This window comes from Geospiza fortis, unplaced genomic scaffold, assembly GCF_000277835.1.
Source record: "Geospiza fortis unplaced genomic scaffold, GeoFor_1.0 scaffold40, whole genome shotgun sequence".
Lineage (NCBI taxonomy): Eukaryota > Metazoa > Chordata > Aves > Passeriformes > Thraupidae > Geospiza > Geospiza fortis.
In genome coordinates, this window is record NW_005054297.1 from 19,466,665 (window position 1) to 19,488,644 (window position 21,980).

The 21,980-nt window shown below is 37.8% G+C and overlaps 1 protein-coding gene across 1 annotated transcript in view; it reads right to left on the bottom strand.

The window, feature by feature from the left end:
- Positions 1 to 21,980, bottom strand: part of TENM3 (teneurin transmembrane protein 3) — a 370,730-nt gene that overhangs the window by 193,186 nt on the left and 155,564 nt on the right.

Here is a 21,980-nt window from a genome sequence, read left to right on the forward strand (position 1 = left end):
CGGCCCGCCAGGACAAGGTGAAAAATAAACAAATAACCACGCTCACGGCAGCTGCGGCGATCGCTCTCCGGAAAATTATTCAGGCATTATGAGGGAGATGGTATTAAACGCTGCCACTTGCAGCTTCACGGCTCTCTGCGTATTCGCATCAGCCTGGGATGAGCACTTAAGGAGTATCATCAGAGAGCTTGCCCAGCTGAGCATCTTCCATTATGTTTTTGTCTTAAAAGGAGATAGTAGGAACCTCTCTGCCTGACAGGCAAAATGCTTGTCATAATTCATTAATAACACAGCCTTGCTCAGGTTTCCTTCAATGAAACCAGGCAGGCATCCTATGAAGAAAATGCTGAGTGAACAACAGCTTCTCCAGACACAATGCAATAAACTTGCCAGCACTTGGCACCATTTAGTGTCTGAGACAAGGATGACCAACGCTATTCGACAAGACCTGTCAGAGTCCCTTAAGGCTCCTAGTGAAGAAACTCAAAAACCCAAACAGTAATTCCACAGCAGGATGCAATTCACTGCTCGGAAGCAAAAACTTCGCGTTTCAGATGCAGAGATAAATGTATCAGTCTGCTTTTGCTACACTCAGGGTAAAGCTACAATTTACTCTGAGGAACTGTTTGCATCCAAAGGGAAAAAAGCATGAAGAGGTGTGGTAAAAAGCAACAACTACAATATCAGATAACTGAAAAAATTAACAAGACTATCACAAGTCTTCCATCACCTAGAAAATACAGCTGAAGTTATCTGTAAGGAACGGAAACAAGCTCAGGCCAACTGTCAAGATAAAGTCATTAGGATAGCATCCAAGCAGGGAGGACAGAAAATTACTTACTTTTTTCTTATTTTCCTTTGTCTAATATACATCCATTCATACAGCACCTGTTATATTTAATTGAGTCTCATGTACTTCCTCCTAGGAGATCGGTTCCATCATTAAAAAAAAAAAGAAGAAAGGCACTCTTACTTGTATTTGATCTACTAGGTTTCCATGCACTCATATTGCTTCCTATGGCAAAATAATCCAGCAATACAGTAAGTAGATGCCATCCCAGCATACAGCATTTGTTATGATCCAAGTTTTAAACAGCCTTCAGCATAAAAGCTAGTACTACAGATTTTATATTTACTATGACAGGGTTTCTGGTTTTGCATGTGATTTTTAAAAGATGCTTTATCATCATGCAACAGAAGCAGTCCAAACATACATAAATTAATTTTGTACAAATAGAAAAAGCAAAGAATGTACTGACAATGGTTAATTAATGATTTTAGAATATCTGTGTCACAAAATCATCTTTTTTGCAATAAAGTGGGCTAAGGTAATTTGCAAACAGCACAACATTATTGCTTCCCTAAGCTCCTTTGTGTTTTACTTAGGCTTTATAATTTATTTTGAGTGCAATATCTGTCATTAAAACGGTGGCTTATAAACATTATTAGAAACAGCTCTATTAGCATGTCTAGAGATTGCTGTATTTGAGCAGAATGCAACTGATTGAACAGAAATCAATAAAGGTATTTAATGATTTCATGAGAAAAGTAAGTGACCCTCACACCCCTAATGGATTAATGCCACTTATGTGCAACACATTGCATAATGCTGACATAGACCTACTCAAAGCAGCGTCACTTTTCATATGAGTGCCTTAAAACCTTATCAAAGAGAAATAGTGTTTTAATGCTATTTCAGATGTCATTTTTGAGAGGATTTTTACAATCCCATTTCATAAAGCAGAAAGCATGATCTGAATTGTTACAAGTAGCTTTTGTCATTGGCACATGTACTAGGTCACCCTCTGAAGTTAGCTGGTGAATGAAATCCTGAACAACCTGTTTATTGTCAGCTTTCATTTCTCAATACACCTTTGCCTATATATCTGAATGTTCCACTAATTACCAAGAGCATGCTTTGCTAGGGAAGGGAAACTTCTCCTTATGGTCAGTACTACAGCACGAGCTAGATGGGATGCACAGCCCCCCAACCTGCTTCTTAGGAATCAAAGGAGGAGGGAGGTAATCTAAATGACAGAGTAAATGCCATTAAATAAATGCTTGCCTCCCAGCCATTTAGACAACCTCTAAGATCTCTTAAGAACATGCATGTCTGTCTGTCCACGTTCAATACACTGCTTTTTTATCCCATTTTACATCTATTCACTAAAAAGCAACTGTGGGCTGCAACTGAGCACTGAGCACAACTGAGCAAACCATTTCATGGTCTCACTCCTTTATTTTCACTTTAACAGACTGAAGACAAAAATATGCAGTATTTACTTGGTGTTTCTTCAGTGACACGAAAGCTCCTTTTTGGAAAATTCAACATGTCACCATGCACTAAGTAGGCTTTGCCATGACAAGGCTGCCTTTACAATTCCTTTATAGCAAGCCCAGACATAACTAGGGGGAGCTGATGTTCGATTTTCTTCTTCTATTTGCCATATTATCTATCATAATTTTTTGTGCAACATGAAGAAGTGAAAATAACTAAAAAACCCCCAAACCTTTTTCCTAAAAATAATACAGTCCCAGCTTTCATACACAGTTTTCACCTGAAGAAATGGGAAAAAACTCTGTTCAGATAAAACAGGGAAGCAAACGCAAAAGCTTTTTCTCACTGCCTTGAATGTTTCCTTATTTCTCCCCAAAGGATATAAAAACTACTCCAGTAAATGTAGCATCATAATTGGCTATAATTGACTCCATTCTTCAATTTTTAAGGCAATCTATAAAATATGGATCTTTTTGTCAACTGGGAGACAATTTTGTGACACCACACTGTTTATCTCGTTACAATGATCTCAGCTTCACTTGATATCATTTGTTACCACTCCGACTACCTTATTTTGGCTGTAATCCTGCACCTCTCTAGATTTAATGCACTGCACACTATGTAGATCCAACACCAAACACTTTGAGTGCTACCAAAGGGAATTAATTGCTGCAAGATCATTGTCATAGGAGATAACAGTAGCAATGATACAGCAGCAGGTGAAGCACAAGCAAGCAAGCTGTTCCAATCCATCAGTGTACTTCATGCTATTCTGTCATTAGTCCATCTCACAACTTAGTGCACATGAATCAGAGGGGATGTGGGACAGAAGAAAAATGCAAAGCAAAATTGCTTTGCTGCTGTTTTTTTATGACATCTCCTGTTTTATTGAATTTCCAGCATTTTAAGGTAAGCTTCTAACACACTGTCTGTACGGACTGTTATGACATCATGGCAGTTTTGCATCAGACTCTTAGGTCACAACATATGATGACCACTGAATGGAAATGACTGCATCTGGCCATTTCTAATAGCTGAAATACCATGAACACCTCACAAAGATATTGGCTTCAAACACAATCTTTGAATATTGAATTGGCTTATCTTTTTTTTCCCCTACATCTTCCAATAATTATTTTTATTTATACCTCCCTCTATATGCTGTGACACTTCAACTGAAAACTAAGTAAAAGGATGATAAAATCTAAAACCTAAAAAAAAAATCCAAATAGCCACAAAACTGCAGCAAATGATTGATAGAAACATTGATGTAATCCCGTCCATAGCAACAGTTTAATTATGAGCATCTTGGCAGTAAGCCTGCTCTATGTGTTGATTTTCCCCAGCAGAGAATGCCATACAATCCATCTTTGTGTTATGTGCTATATGACTACATGGAGAGGCCAATCAAAGGGGAACAAGGAACAGAGAAGTTGTAGTAAATTACTGGGGTGATACAGGAGTAAGTACATTGACCATGAATAATTCTACTCCTGAGGATTAGCAAGCCTAAGAAAAAGGAGCAGTAGGGAAGAAATACCAGGAGGGTGCTACCCACAACAGAATAGCATATTCCTCAATTACACTGATCACAGCACACAACATGAATATAGCTCTTCAACAAATGACATGAATTACTGGTACTCAGTTTAAACAGTACCCTCTCAAACTCCTCTTTCCAGGATCTCAATGGTGTGGAGGAGCAGAGAAGCACCTTGGTGCAGTAGGAAAGCAGATCCCCCTAAGGCAGGGACACAGGGCTCAGGGGCCATGGCTACATGACACACTGTAAGCAAAGCTTGCCAGAAGCAGCAGGTCTGCTGGGTGGAGCAGCCACTGCCAAGAACCCAGTGGCCTTGGGATTTGTGTTTTAAGGGTTTCGCTCCTGAACAACACAGCTAAAGCAGGCACATCAGAGGGGATGCACAACATCATGGGTGAGCTGTAGAGTTCACTCCAGTAAACCACAGGGCAAGGAAGCAATAGTGACAATTGGACAGGAAAAGGCAGCAGTGCAGGTTTAGGAGGTTATAAAATAAAGGGTGAAATCTGACAGTGACTGCTTCTCAATATACCTCAGGTAATTTTCAGTCAGAAACAAAACAATATAGTAGAACTGTATTTTATAATTAAACTTACTCCCAATATCTATGTTGGAAAGTTTGTTAAAAAAGCCCCAACAAAAATAATCACAACATGTATCAATCTATATACAACTGCAATATACAGTGCTTATTAATAAAAATAAAATTTTAGAAGTCCTTGAATTTCACACCTATTTTTTTAAGCAACATATAAGACAATGTCTCTGAAGCAGCAGTTTAAGGTTATACTATCCACTCTTTATTTTAAGGAAATGCTCTGGTAATTTTTAAGCGTGTGAACAAAGGTTTTGTGAAATCCTGTTAGGCTGTTACATGTGGTAAGAAAACCATCAATCATTTCTGCAGCCTGGTGTCCACATTCACAACTTAACTCAATAAAGACTGGGTTTAGTTTCTATTAAGGTATGAATATTTTATACTTGTAACCACATAAATCAATAAGAATACTCATATATGTATATACACATATCATACCATGTGTTTCTTTGAAGAACAAACCCAAAACAATACAGAAATTTGAAATAATGGCGCTCTAAAAGTAAGATTCCTAAAGCTTACTGAAATTCCAAGAAACATACTGAAATCAAACACAAGTGCTGTTTCACTCAAAGTTGGGGTTTTTTGCAGTTGTGTGGCTATTTCCATCTCCAAGACACTGTGGCTGCATCATACCATGAAAACACACTGGTTTTTTATTAATACCAAATGTATGGTATGGGCATGTTCTACTTACTGTGGATTACCTGTCTGAGAAACTGCTTTTAAACACAAAGTGTTAGAATCTATGCAAGTCTGCTGTACCTTCACAAGCTCTTCCTCATTAAAATTTACTTTAAACATGGAAGAAAGGGATTTGTGTGTGTGGGTACAACTTAATGTTCAGATCAATACGCTATAAAAATCTATTAAATCACTACACTGAAACTGAATTAGTTATAGAAGTTCTTGAGAGCCCAGGTATTTCAGCTCTGAATTCAGGTCTCATATTTCAACTCAGAGCACTCAAGAGGATTTCTAAACAATGTACTAGGAAATGTCTGTACCTGATAAAAACTCCTTTTGTGCATCAGCTCAAAAAATATTGTTTTATCATCTCTTTACTGTACATTCTCTCATAATAAACACAACATCTTCCAAAATACCTATGTGACTTTACTGATCGAATGATTACCTGAATAGAACACCCAGCTGATTACATTGAATATTCAGTTAACTTATTTACCCTTCAACAGCTAGACAATGCAACACAAGAGAAACCCCTGGTCAAGACATTATTCAAAACTAGAGTAATATGAACAGTTACATTAGTCCTCAGTAAGTTTACCTTGATATTTTCACAAAAAGGTCATTTGCAAAATCTTCAGAAAAAAAATTATAATTGACATATCACTGCATCATGCTAGGGTTTGTGGGAGTGAGGGAAAGTGGGAGTCTGCTCTTAGGCAGACAGAAATCCATAGCCTGTACAGTGCTCTTGATGCAGGTGTTTTAGTGGCACTTTTTATTTGTGTAAAAGAACTTCTAAATACAAGAGTGACTGTGCTTTGTAAATAAGGTTGCATTTGAAAACGCTTGATGGCACCTCTGACACAAAGACGCACATATAAGTTTTGCAACTAACAAAATAATTCTTAAGTTCCATTCCAATTGCAAATCAAACAACTACATTTTTTTAATGAACCAAGAACTGAATTAATGATTACAGAATACCTGAAAGTTCTTAACCACTACTAAATCTGACATTAAAGTTTACGCCCATTTAACCTTTCATTATTTCTGATACATTACTTCAGATTAAAACATACAAAGCTGGCTGAAAGTATTTTTGCCCTATTATCTGTACTATAACTTTCTTCCCCCTAATTGAAAACATAAATAAAAACACCCCAAAATGAGATGACTACACATCAAATCTCAAAGAAAAGAGGGTGATTTCCCACTTAAGAATTCTTAGCTATCAGAGAAGGCAGCAAACATCTTCTAGTTCAAAATAGTTATTTCAGTCAGTCTCCCACTGGGCAGAGTTGGGAAGCTGAGACAAAAAGTCTTCTGGAGGACATGAAGAAACATTAAGCCTGGAAGAATGCTACTGACAATATTTGCTGAAGTTGGACACACAATTGTCCACTTATCAACCACGTATCTGGGTAAAAGGGGCGGTTCAGCCAAAAACAAGGCACCCCTCCACATAGAGAACAGGAGTGAAATTTGGTGACATTTTATTTCAGAAAAACCTGCCCCAAACAGGAAAAAAGCCCCCACAAAACCAAAAAGCCCTATGCACTAGCAGCTCCCAGTGCTTCTGTTTTATTCATTGCTGTACTGAAGCCCAACAGCCTCTTTGTCAAAAGTCCCAAAGACCCAAGGGAGGGGAAGATGTTTCACTTTCTCTTTGCTGAAGCAGCTGAGAAGGCTTAAAGCTGGGGAGGGTTTCCTGAGTCACTATCACCCACAGTAGTGTCTGATTACTCTGCCTGAGCTGGTTTTGATTCAAAGGTTGAGAAGCAAGCAGGAGACAACAGTAGTAGCTGACAAATGAACACTGATTCAAAACTAACCTGTAAGACACTTCTCAAACCATGTTAATTTAGTCTGACAGTGAATATGGAGCTTCTTATTAGGAATGCACAATGAACACACAGCCATGGGCTGCACTATTTCAGCCAGGCATCAAGAAATTACACTTTCCTGTGGAACTTCTGCTTCACAAGATTTATCTTTTAGAACAGAAATACACATTACTTCTTCTTTGGTAGAATGCAGCTCAGATTCTCAATCAAAGCCCAGTTATTTTGGACCACAACTGTGAAGCTTTTCATATTTACATGCTCTTGAATAAAATATTAAAATAGAGGTGAATGCTCTCAATAGGCAACAATTGTCTGAACTATCTTTGATTATTTCTACATTACACAGGGCTGCAGCACAAATGTTAAAAAAATGCTGCTGGAGGGAGCCCAGTGTACTCCTACAATTCCTCATCATGCCAAATGTGCAAGCAGTACTTTGCATCTTGGGATCAATTTAAGTACCTCACTGCAGTACTGAGCACAGGCTACTAAGCCTTGCTTCTGATTACCCCAGGCACTGGAGTGAGCTCATGTGGATGCATTGCTTTGGATTGGGGCAGTAGCTGGGGTACCTCCACACCAAATTATCAGTGAATTAATAGGATCTACCCAGAGTAGCAATGTATGGAGAAGCAGCACCAAGGCAGACATGCATCAATGTTCATAAATTAAACTAAACTAAATTAAATTAAATTAATAAAATTAATGATTCTACAGTAAGACAGAGAAATAAAATGAATTAAAAAATTCAAACCAGAATAGCAGAATTATGTAGTGTAGTGCAATTATCACAATAAATAAGCATGTAATTTCTTATAAGAATTGATAATATTAGAGACTTGGACCTTGTTTAGGCACTAGCCCCTAAAGGAGAAGGTATCAAAGCTTTGTGTGAACTGAAATTGTGTTCCAGCTAACCAGTGAACATGAAAGGATCAGTTCATCTCCATTATAAAACAAGTACTTAGATTGAGGGTCTCATGCCAATTATGGAAGCCTGATAAAAATACGTCTGATTAAATAATAAGCTTTCCTTTCTCCCCTTCACAATCAGAGAAGGATAAAATGTTTTTGCTCTCTTCAAGACATTCCATCTTACTGCATTTAAATTAAAATACAAATTTGAAACACAAACCTCTTGTTTGAAAAAAACACGTCTGTGATGTGTTGGGCAGAAAAGACATTTACAGACTACAAACTATTATACTGGGACTGTGCTCAGAAAAAAAATCTGTGTCTGGCCCTGCACATTCCTACACTACTTGATCATACTGTAAAATTGGCAAAATGTTGAAGGAAATACAGATATCCATTAAAACACAAACTGAAATAGTATAGTACTTAAGTACTATACTTGCTATTTCTAAACTTAAATTACACTTCTGGAAGTTGGTATATTTGATAAGATTAGCCTTTTTTTTGCTTCATTAATATCATCAATGAAGCATTGTTTTTTTTAAGCCACACATTCCTTTGCCAGATACCTATCCACTTGAGCAAGCAAAGGAAGCACGAGCCTTTCAGCAAGCCTGGTTTACCATATGACCAGACAAGATGACAAAGCTTGAAAAAAATAGATTACTTTCTTTTTCTTCAGCAGGCTAAAAAGCCTTCCTGGTTCTGCTCATTCGTCTCCTTTAGTCCAGCAAGCCAGAACAGAACAGTTTACTTTCAAGGTCTCATTAGTTTGGATTTACAATCCTAGGTAGAGTATAGTCAGAAAATATTTTATGTTGGTTTCTGTTGAATGGACTGTAAATGTCTAAAACACAAGTTCTTCAAGGCTTTAACAAATTATTCTTTAAAAAAGTGCAGCTGAAAAGAAAAAATAGCTTTCCAAACTACAAAAGTCAGGCATAAATCTAGGAAAAAGAATGGAAATAAAAAGCCTCAAAAGCAGTACTGCCTCAATCATAAGCAGAACAATTCTTCTTCTATTCTTCAGACAGATCTGAGATCCTGTTTTATATATAAACACATTCCATATTCCACTCAGCTCTTCAACTTCAAATAAAATTTCTTAACACAATAATCAGAATAAAGAACACTGGATAATCAGAAGAAAACTATATTGCTCTCAGAAATCATTAATATAATTTCTGTTTTCATATGTGAGCCTCCCTGCTTCACCTTTGCTTACGTGCTCAAAGACCTGATCATGTATGCTCACACAGATTATCTCCTCCTAACAAGGTAATTGTAGCTTTGTTCACAAGACTGGGTAACAGTACATTCTAACTCGGAAAGAGGAAAAAGGAATCCTGGGAGACGTGGGTGTAAGCACAAAGAAAATGAAAAAAAAAAATACAGTGAACAGAACGACAAAAGGAAAAAAAAGAGATAATATTCTAAATCTGAGTCAATCCCAAATCTTATCCCATGTGGCCAGATCTTGGGGAACTCAGAGGGAACTCCATTTAGTTCAGTGGGTTACACAGGCTGTAGCCATTTGCAGATGTACTGACCGTATTTCTTTTCTTTCTCTTCGTCAATGCATTTTGATAAAATAAAAATTTCAACACAAAACAAAAACCCTCCTGTCCTTCCCTGCCCCAAACCCACCACCCCTGTCTGTTTTAAAGCTCAGCACTTTGAATTCTCCTCTTCCTTCCTCAAGCCATTTGCCAAAGATCTGGATTTGCAAGGACTAGCAAACCATTTCCAGCACTAAGGAAAATTTCTAAACACTGCTCTTGTGAGTAGGTATAGTGAATTGCTGGAATTTTTTATTCTGAAAGTAGTGGTAATTATTCAGGATTTAAATCTCTTCCTTTGGTCTGTAACCCTTCATTCTGACAGGATTTGCTTTGCTGTGAAGTTTCCTTTACTTTCTCTGGTGAATAAATACAGCCTAAAGACTGAAGATTTATTTTAATTCAGAGAAATTATATGCATGAGAAAAATGCTGTTAAACAGAACTATTTCATTGTCATTGAAATCCCAGAAGCAATAAGGTGTATAGACAGGGGCTCTGTTCAACTAGAGAAGCAGGGATGCAGGTCGAGAAGGACCTGCGCTTCCTTTTTGCCTTTTTAATGCCACATAGTTACCACACAACTCCTACCAACACACATGTGAAGATGTGTGTGGCCAAGTTGTTAAAACTGAAAACAAAGGTTCAGATTATCTTGATCAGCTCTCTCTACAGACTTATATGAAAAAGCCACAGATGTGTCTTGTTAAACTGAAGAACAAATTTCTCTGTTACATAGTCAACAAAAAAGCTGGGTATTAAAACAAAGCATGAAGCCTATAATTTTAGGAAAAAATAACATACTTCACATTTTCTTACCTGTAAATCATTATTTTTAATATTGACCAATACTCTGCAAGTGGGGAAAAAAAGTTTCAGCCATGCCTCAGTCTGCAGCTCAGGTGCACAGCAATCCTGGTGGATGCTGCTATGCTGAGATTGTTCCCTGAAGCCACAAGAAGCCACTAGCCTGCTGCCATAGCATAAGCTTGTCAGACAATGCCAATACTGGATAAAATGACTGTTACTGTAGGCTCAGTAGACCTAAACAAACACTGATGGGCACTACTAAAAACTTGAATATGAAATTGCAGTATAGCCTCCCTTCAGAGAGCAGCTTTAGCAGAAATGCCTTTTCTTCTTTTCACTGTTTCTCTTCTTTCAGTAAAACAGAATTTAGATAAACAATCTGGTGTATTATATCAAAATGTATAGAAAAAGCTTTTGTTTTTAAACACATACATTTTGGTATACAAGAAGAAATGATACAGTGTTATCCCTCTACTTGCAATTCTCTCCCAAAGTATCAAAATGATTCCCTATATGGATGCAAACACACACTGACATAAATTTGGTTTCAACCTTTGAAACTTAGTGTACTGTGTCCTCTCTAAGCACTCATCTAAGTATTACGAAAGGAAACTCTAACTGACAAATATATGAAATGAATGGATAAGAATCATCCTTTTCACCTCAGCATTCAGTTGTGGTTTCTGAAGGTAACAAGCAAGTGTGCACATCTCATGTAAAATCATCTTGTTGCAGATTACCTGTGCATATAGGAAAGAAGGGACTGTTTTTGCTTTGTTACAGTCCAAAACAAAGAGGAGAGCAGTGATGCTAAATCTATGTTGCCTGCTTTAAGAACAGACCTTTTACCTTAGCTGCATTTATTGTAACTTTATAATACTGCACTTAGAACACTTAGAAATCAGAAGTAAAAAAAACAGAGCAAAGTGAAGGGGATAAAGCCATTTATCAAGTTTCAGTTATGCAACAATATTAAATATGCCTTTTTTTTCAGATGGACTGAAAAAAATGGCCCATTTCTGTGCCAATCAACTCAACACCACATATTCTGAAACAATATTGTGTACATCTGCAGTTTTAGACAGTGTGTATTTTCAAGTGCCTCTACAATAAAAGAATGGCATTACAATACTCCTGTCTTGGTTTTTGTAACAAAACCCTCTTTCCAGAAGGGATTTAAAAGTCCTAAATGCTATCCTCAAGAGCTCCTTATCTTTGGATGAGTCAGTTCACTTACAAAGCTTTCTGGAGGTGCTACAAGGCTGTGCACTCCAAAGCATCCTCAGTCATCAGTCTGAAATATCTCAGAAAGGCTCCTATTTGCCTATTCAAAATATATTGATTCCAAATGTAATCCAATCAACATTAAATTATTTTATAGCGCTTAAACAAAGTATTTCAAAATTATATTTGGGAAATGTTTCTACGGAACTACAGTGAAATTGCTGGATTTTTTTTTTTTGTATTGCTAATCATGAAAATTTTAAGGATTTCTATTTTGTCCTGATTTGGAATGGAAGTATTCCTCCTAAAACAATAAAGCTATTTTTTCTTCAGTGCTATTCAGAATAGTTATGCAGATTATTTCTGTTGCCTGATAATCATGTAACACACCTCAAATTGTAATGAAGAAATGGAAAATGAATTGTAGCATAGTCTGCTCAGAAGTATATACCTCGGGCACACAGCTAGATCACAGTGCTTATACACCTGGTAGGACTGTGACTCAGTCAAGAGCCAAAAAACCTGCAGACGCTTACAATGGGAATTTCTGCACTTCAGTGTGAAAAAGCCCTACCTTACGTGCATGAGATCTCACAGAGGTCTAAGTTTGCACCAGCGAAACTGCAAGTGTTTCCCGAGTTCTGCTACTGAATATCTTAGCATTATTTCCATCTTACTCTTACTGAATATATTGCATCTCCAGGCCATTCACTACCCACAAATGAGACTGACCAGAATCCCTTGAGGCTCTCAAGTCGTAAGAAAGCTCCGAATGCCCGAGGCCATCGGCAGATGTATTGCCCTGGATGCATGTGAGTGGGGTGAAGAGGTCATTGCCTCCAGCTGCTCAATGCCCAGGGAGTTGGTGGAGGGGGGCGGGGAACAACACCACTAAACATCACAACACCACACTCATTTCCTAACCCTCAATGTCAAAATCCCAGGCTGAAAAGGCTTTGTTACTGGAAATGCACGAGGGGCCGTTCGGACAGTGCAGGTTAGGGAGCAGCTACCTGGGCACTTAGCTGGCACACACAGAGGGACGCTTGGACAAGCAGTTGGCAGCAGAAAGCTCTTATGTGGCTCTGCTGCTGCCAGCAGTACTTGTCTGACTGCAGCCCTCACTGCCGATGACACAGTTCAGCACAATTCCCTGCTCAATCAGGAGAGGAAACACGACCCTTTTTAATTATTCAAAGAAATCCTTTTCCACCTAATGAAAGCTGTGACACTTAAGACAGTGCTAAATGCGAAATCTGTAGGACCTTAAAATGACAGTAAGACAGAGCACGTCCCTGCCATGCTACAGAGAGCACTGTCAGTGACAGGAGAGAAGCTGAGGGCTGGGGCTGCTTGCCTAAGCCTTGGCAGAATGGAAAACCAAACAGTACACCCAGAGTCAGAAGTCACCTGCAAATGAGTCAGCAAAGTAACCTAGATCTGAATACTGTCCCATGCCAAGCCAAAATCAGAAATAATATCTTCTTTATTTTTTCAGTTTTGCAAGAACGTAAAAATTAATATATGGCTAATCTTCACCAGAATTAAAAAAAATATTTAGAAACTGGTAAGCACCAAAGTTTATGTTAACAAGTATTAACAGTATTAAAACAAACAAAATAATTTCACATGCAGCAATGATTTTTCCACGTTTTATTTCTTAAATATGAGATACAAAATCTTCGTAGACAGGCTACAATTATGACCAAGTATCTGTCAAGACCAGAGGCACATAACAACGTTACTATTTAATGTCTGCAGTAATTTTTAGTGTGACACCATCTAAAAACACCATCTGACTTTTTGTTACTTTGTTCATGGTATTATGCACACCATGGTGTAGAGGCACTACAAAATACCATAAATTCTGTTTCTGTAATGACTGGATACATACAACAGAATAGGAAAGTGAGAAAAAGGCTGATAAAAAAGGGGAAGACAATAAAATTAAGATATAGCTGTGAGAACTCAATTATGCATTCCAACAGGACAAAAAACTTCCAAATTTTCTTACAAATTGAATAGGGAGATGAAATAATATCACAAAGACTGTTATATAAACCTAAAGATTATACAAGAGCAGCAGATACCCATATTATATGAAGCATTGTCTAAACTTACTTGAACTTGAAAATAAGGGTACATTTAGTCACCATTTCCCATACAGTAAGATAATATTTTCTCAGTAATTACATGAAAATATGGCAGCTGTGATTTTAGCAACTGAAATAATGCTTTTGTTCCTGAGAATTATCAGACAAAAAATTCAGTGTACTGTTTGAAGGCTCCCACACTCTCTTTGGGCTGTAAACTGCAGCGGCTAAGGAGTTTTGACAAAACAGATCCATTATTATTTAATTCCCAGAAAATGCAATTTGGAAGATGAAAAGACGACAAAGAAAGAATAGCGAAAACCCACAAAGGCTTGGTAAATATCTTGAAATTACTTTATAGACATTTTCTACCTGAAAAACAGATACAGTTTCAAATATTTTGTGAAGTAAATATGGAAATGGTTGCAAAAATGTGCTTTCAAAAGAAAACGCCTTTACAAAACAGTCATCCCTCTAGGCAGCAGCTCCTCTCAACACCTCCAATAATCCTACAGCTCTTGTTCAATTGCCCTTCTCACCTCTGAGCAGGAAGGAAATTGTGAAGTTGAGCGGCGCTGTTATGGGACACTACCTGCTGTGCCATCGGCAGACTTCCACGAATAATGAGAGCAGCCTGCAGCCACGCTGCCCTGCAAAGGTGCCACCAAGTGGTGTCGGCGACACCTCCTGCTAGCGGCTGCGCGGCTGAGAAAGGGGCAGCTGGGAGAAGCTCCCAGACTGCTGCCCTCAGACCTTGTTCAGAGCATGTTCTGCCGTGCTAGTTAGAGTAACAATGGTCCCCAAGGCCTTGCTGACTCTAGGAATGCCACTCTTTTCTACCTCAGTGCCCCTGAATGTGCAGTAGCAACACGGGGAGTGAAAATGTCTTTACGTAGAAGGAACCAAGTTTTTCTTTCATTACCCCATATGAATTGCAGCAGCATCCAAAGAAATGCATTTATTTGCCTCATCGAAACACAGTCAAACATACAGAATCTATTGCCAAAGGTCAAGTTATGATTCTTAGTTTTAATGAGCATGAAGTTGCTGAGCCCTCTAGGGTAGGATTCCTTCAAAGGAGCCATTCAAGTCTGCTGTGCCCAGAACACAGGACCTAATTCACTCCTAGCCTTAAGTTTAAGCATATTTTGAAGTCCTGTTAATTTAATTTCACTCACCTGCCACCAAATTAGAGAATTTAATGACTTGAGCACTAGAGAGGATCTAGACAACAACTCTGGAAATAAATTTTCAGCATTGGTAAAGGTTCTGGTAAGACGCCTGGAAAATTTTTGTACTATGCCCAGCATCAACATTCACGACACAAGAGAGGGAAGAAAAAAAGCAGAATCACACACAAGATTTTATGATAACAACTGCTGTTGCTTGTTTTCTTTATTTTCTGGGCTCAACTTTTTATTTTCTTCAAAATAGCTGACATCTGAAACTGCCTTTCACAATTTCAGATATAAAATTTTCTCTCAGGTTCCTTTGACAAGGATATTTCTCTATTCAACTTATTTTAGCTTACTCAGAGAAAACATCTCATCTACTTGCATTTTACTGGGAATTTCTGACATAAGCTACTCACTGAACCTATAGAAAGCAGAGTATTGGTCGTCAGAACAAATTAATTTGAATAAAAATAATTTTTAAAAATATGCCAAATGATCAGTCATACACAAGAAAATGTCTTCTTTTGAATGTGTAAATAGTAAAATTTCGGCCAAACTTGAGAAACCAGAATAGAAAGTTAATGCAAATAGCAATGTTATAGAGATTTTAAAATGCAATTGCTTCATAGTTGTATTTCCTAATAGTCACTATGCATCAAGATAGCAGTTTGAAGCACAGTGATGTTAGATGGAAATATGATCAAAATTTTGCACTTGTAGCTTAGCAGAGAGGTTCACCAGCCATACTGAGTATAACACCACAAAGTGAAACACAGAATTCCAATTGTACAGGATAAAAGGAATGCTGGGAAAGACTTGTAGCAGGGAACAAATACCAGACCTTGGACAGAATATTATTGAAATACAAATGTTCACATCAACATACAGAAGTGAGCAGCCAGCAATCAATCCTTTTAACAAAATCAAAGAAACAGAAGCACGAGAAAGCTTTATTAATTTGGAGTCTGCATTGAAAGATGCTTTGCTGTATACTGAGTTCTGCATACATATTTTCTAGTTTTTTTTAAAAAAGCTTATAAAGAATTTTAGCAAAGTCCACAAATACATATAAGAATAGCTTATGAAAAGCCAGATGTTCCAATGCACAATAACATAGAAAAACAGAGCAGAGCTTTGGCCCTCAAAAGCTAAATAATACAAAAAACATAATATGAATATTTCACCCTATGGGGAGAAGTTAAAAAAAAATTCTTCAGTACATATAGATCTTGCTGGCAGACAAATTTAGCTCCTTTTTGCAGTCAAGTTCCAAGACCTGTACTTTTATTTCTCCATTTGGGTCAGAAAGTACTCTTTGGGACATACTGAAGTTTAGTACTTTTAAAACACACAGTGACCCAGATGGCAGAAGAGCCATGCACTCACTGGCAACAGTCAAGGCTGCAATGATGCTCAAAACCAAGAACAGAATGTGAAGACTACAGGAACCTGCGTGCAGTAGATGCACAGATCAGTACAAAATCAGGTATAAATTTCAAGAGACTAAAATCCTTAATTCAGAAAAGAAGACTGCAAAAGGGAAATATCTCATTATGTACATGTATTAAACCATATTAATGATGCAGAATAAAAGCTAACAACAGCGTCCCCCCCCAACAAATCTCCCAAATGAAACCAAAGAGTTAAACAAAAAAAAAAAAAAATCTAAGGAGAAACACCAGGAAAAAAACTCACAGGATTCAGGTACCACAAAGGTTTGTCATACTTAGGCAAACAACTTAAAAGAGCTCACACCCATAAGGTTTTCCTGCAAAAGTGAAAAATGATTAAACTAATAGGAATTTTTCTATGTCTGGCTCAGTACAAAAGATTGAATTTCCCATTGCTATTTCACAAAGAGGTGCAGGAACAAGCGGATATGGTGATAAGGTACCCTGTCCCTTCTGAGAAATGTGACAGGTGCAGAAAAAAAGAAGAGTATAGATAAATATTTAATGAGATGACCAAGTCTTGTACGCCATAAGAAGTTTAGTGATTTGTGCTGATCCTTTGTTGCTTTTCCAGCGCTTGTAGGTCTCAGGACAAAATAGCCTTTATGTTTCCGATTACTCTGAAAAGGGAAACAAAAGCTCCAAGAAGATAACCCTAAGGGCATCAGTGACTGAGAGACTGTCAAGAGCAGAAAGAATACACAAACACAAGGTTCTCCTCCTGACAGCAGCATGGAAGGGGCTGGAGGAAGACTCCACCAGGTAGAAAATTAAAAGGGCAACAACCTGAGACACAATTTTGGGGCAAATCAACACATTGTGCCTCAAAGCTACAACACTGTGATGGGTTTCCCGTGAGCTCTGCCATACTCTGTAGAGTTCAGTAACACTAGTTGATTTGGAGTTGATAAGAATACATGGAAACACATGAAGGACACCATGGAATTGTGTAACACTATAGTAATGTTGCCATCACATTGCAGAAGTCCCACACCTTCTCGGTGATTTCTCACAGGTAGCTCCTCACAGCACTGACTCCTTCTTCACAGCACAGCCAACAAACTCCAACTCTCCCCCCACCCAGCTAAACCCACTCTCTTGGAGCACTCATCTTCTTATTGGACACAGCTGTGGCCTATTAAGGGCAGGCCTGTTCCTAATCTTTGTTGATTAGTGCAGCTGCAACTCCTCAGGTATGAGACTACCTTCGGCACTATCTTTATTTTCTTACATTCTATCCCTTCACATAGTAACAGGAGTGATGAAAAGAGCCAGAGAGATAGGACCATGCACATTCTAAGAATTAATAAAATGATGACAACCAGTCATGGAAACTAAAGCAAAGAAGCGAGGAAGAGTGACACCATGGTGAACTAGGGTGGCTTCACAGGACAGTGCAGACATGACCCCCTTTTGCTTTGAGAAGACATAAATTTGAAAACCTGGCAGTTAAAAATATTAAACCTTATTTCCTTAGTGATTTATCTGAAGGACTAGGGAAGTAAAAACAGAGATCACAAAACTATATTTTGCAATAATGTATGTATGGAAGTTGATGTAGAAAATCATAAAAATTATACAGTCTCGTGTTATTAGAAATAGCTAGATTATAAAACATGTAATGCTTAGAAGCCCCAAATAAACAAAGCACCTAAACATTAGTGTTTTCATGAAGTAAGATACTATCCTTGAGCAAAGAATACAAAATGTTGACATATATTTAATGAAAAAGGTGATGCCACTATGCAGCTGCTATATATAGGAGATGTTTGTTAAAAAAAAAATTAGAAAAACTTAAAACCATTCAAAACCAGACAACATCTGGAAGACTAGTATGTGGAAAATACATAGTAGCTAGAATAAGACACAGTATTTAAAATACCACTTTTTCATACATAGGTTTTCCAGAAAGCAGAAACACTTCAAGAAATTATCAACTTTTACAGCACTGACAGGTTAAGGTTAGTGGGAGAAAATGAACATGACACTCAATGGAGCACACAGAAAAGCATGGATGGCCTGAGTTCCTTTCTGATCAAGAGCTGAGGATTGAAGTGCAAGACAAACCAGACACACCTGCCAGCAAGCCAGGGAAACTGGTCAGAAACTTTTGATACTGTCATAAAAACGCAAAAGGAAACAAACTATTCCTGTTAATTTTATGGAGCAGAGTGATTCACTTTCTAATGGAGTAGGGGAGGTTCTTTAGGGAATTCCAAGCAAGGAGACACAGAAAGACAAAACCTTCCAAGCCATACACACACTGAAGCAGACACCAGAGTATGTGGGCTAAATAACAAAGTCAACTAGAGCTAAAATGCACAAGTGAATCATCTGCCCACCTCTATGCAGTAGCTATACCAGATGCCCACGCAGGAGGCTCTCCCTATCTCTGTACACGGAGGTACTCCTTCAGAAGTAGGAGAAATCCTAATGAAAGCTGTCCTTCCAAGACCCATGTCCCACCTGTCTATGATACTTACTGATGTTGGTGTACAGACTTTTACTCAGTGTGTATTCTGTATGACTGAGTTCAGTAGTTCTTGCATGACAGAGAGCCTTGATCATCAGAGTGCATTGTGAGAATTTGTATATTAGGGACCATAATAATCTTCACAAGTCATTACAAATAAAGAACTACTCTTCCCAGAACTGCTTCTGCTCAGACAATACTACAAAAAAACTGGCTAGCTAGACTCAGTTAATCTTATCTAAACAAATTTTACTCCTGGTCAGTGCAACTGCAAGCAAACACAGCCCAATTTCTGCCTGTCTACCCAGACAGAGCCTCCTCCTGGATGGGGCTTCTCAAGCCCCACTGTTCCAAACAAGCCACGTGGCAGAGCCATCCTATTGCAACGGCCTCCTCCGTGTGCCTTTGCCCCGCTGCCTCTCCTGTGCAGCACAGCCACAAATGGTACAGCAGAGGCTCCCCTTGGAGCAGCTCACTCCACACCCCAAGTCATCCAAATCAACGTTTTGCCACCAGATAGTGGCATTTTAATTCTAGCTGTTAAATGCAGTAATTTGAATCAGCATCTGTTTTCAAACAGTTACAATAAATTTGGATCCTCAGTCTGGAATCAATTTGTACTGTTGCCAATTTGAGTAAAGTCAGTAAACTTTAGCTACAAAAGGCGTATTTGTAGCACTGGGATACTCTTTAGATGGTGAAATACAAGAGAGGGGCAGTCAGGAACATGACCCATAAATTTAACTGTCTTTAGTATTTTTGAATATTGCAACTAAAATTATTATTTTTTTAAATTTAGAAGTGAAGTGACAAGCGTTCTATAAGCTAAAGAAATATGCCTAAGTATATGGGAAGGGCAATCAAACCCATTCCTACTTGCAGTTTCTCCTTCCAAATCAGCTAACCAACAGCTTGGCTGAAGAGAAAATAGGAAAATTTGAAGTTTTACTCATAAAGTAAAATCAAAATATATTACAGAGGTACGTGATCGAGTCACCCTTCCCTCTTTTTCACAGATCCTTTGTTTTATATTACAAGCTCTTCACAACAGGGCTGTGCTGCTACATGGTTGGAAAGCCCTTAGTACAAAGAGTTTCTAAAGATGTGTGGAGACTTGTGTGACTACTAAAATATTAATATTTCATACTTAATTTTAATATTTAATATTAACAATATCAAGAGCAGCAGCAAATATCTCAGTGGGGCTGTCATAGGTGTAATCTTAGCAAGGGAGGGAATGCTCAGAAAGATGAAGGACTGGATTTTCAGACACTTATGCCTGTAGATCCATCCAACCTGCACGGAGGAGGGTCCTCTTGGCACACTACCTGCTGTACATGGCAGCTGCCACTGGCTGTAGTTCACACTACAAAATGCAGGCTTGACAGTCTGCACTGGCACTAGACAACTGAAAAAAATTACACAGGACAATAATGCCTACACTCAACTGCATATACCACATGCTCTAGTGAAAGGGTTCTTATAAGTTTGAGGTATGCACTTTCTTTCTTACTATTAGGTTGTCTTCCCCACTTGTAACGAAATTTTTTAAAATTGAATTACTGTAAGGAAGTTACTTAATGTCCTAATTTGATCTACCCAAAGTGAGAGAGGGTCATCATGTGCTCAGCTGCTCCTGGTTCACAGTTCAGGATATGATAACTGTATACTGCACTTCAATCTATGGCACAGGTTCCATGTTCAACTGAATTTCACACAGAGGCTACAGCTCTAAGCTAGAGGCAGAAAACTACCCCCTTCCTCTCCTTGCTTTCATACGTGTTATTTCTCAGTGCTGTGTCCAGTCTACTATTAAAAAAATTTAGAACTTACACAGCTTCCTCCAGAGAAGTACTATTCTTACTTTGTTCTCCAACCTACACATTTTTTCAATATATACTGTAATTTCCTCCCTTACTTCTATTATTATTGGATATATATCACTTCAGAATTTTTTTCCTTTTCTGCTAATTGCATCTCTCTGTACTTGCCAGTTTCTCCACACTACCTATATCATCTTTAGCATATGGACTTCTTGCAAGAATCCCTCATAACAAAATCATCCTCACACTTATGCTGAAACACAAGACATCAAAATGAAGATCAACAATTATGAGTTCATAAAGCCATCCTTAATCTCAAACATATTTAAGAATAATCATATTCACCACGAACACAAAATGCACTAAAATTATAAGCCCGAGTTAAAATAAATTGTACTGAATTCTTGACTTAATTTTATACTGGAAGACAATTACTGCATGAAGAAGAGTGCACTGGCATCCTTACTAAATGTAGGATACAATTTCCTTGCAAACAAATACAACCCACCATTAAAGAATTAATTATTCCCACATCCTATCCTGAACAGCAACCTTTATAAAAATGTTTCCCAATAGTCCCTAAGGGTTCCCCAAATGTCACTTCATAAGCATAATTAGAGAAATAGCACAAAGCGCCTAAAAGTTGGACACTGAAAAATTCAAGAAGAATTAAAATTTCCTGTGGTGAAGAAAATTGGTTGGGATATAAGACAGGTCTAAACCCAAATTTGGTATTCAGAATAGATGACTAAGTAAACAGACAAGAGTGGAAAGCTGCACAAAAGATGGAAAGATGTTCATTGAATTAAGAAAAAGGGAGGAAAAGGCTGAATTAAAAGCTTGTTCTTTTATTCCTGTCTTTTTCTTTGTCTGTGGTCCACTAAAACAGTTAATTTTAACTTTATTCCAAGTTCCTTAACTGAAAAGCATCACTCACTAATTTCCCTTATGACTTGATAATAGAATGAAGAGTTTTCAATGCCTCAGTATTCTATAATCAATACACTGCCCCTTCTATCAAAATGAAACAATGGCACAGTTAGAGAGCAGAATATTCAATTCTGGTTTTGGTGTTACACAGAAAATACCCCGAAAATTAAAATAATAAAAAGCCAAAGTTATAAGTAGAAATAGAAAATAAGCATATTTGTTTTAGGCACAAAGTCCTAGGTTTATTACTAAAGATTGTGACTATGGCAAAACAAACATTTTTAACATCACAAATGAGGAATATTACTCCCATTTCCAAAAGAAATGCCTCCCCCAATGCTTTCTCCAAACATTCAAATCCCAGCTTAATAAAAACAAATGGCATCCCTCATTTCTTCACAATTGATATCCAAAGGTTTGCTGTTCTAACAGGATACACAAACTTTGAAATCCCACAATTAGGTATTTGTGTGCTAGAATTCAGACTTTTTTTGGCAGATGTAAGGAATATAATAAATACATTTATAATTCTAAAATTTCAAGCCCTTGCTTTTGAACCATGAAAACAGCATAAT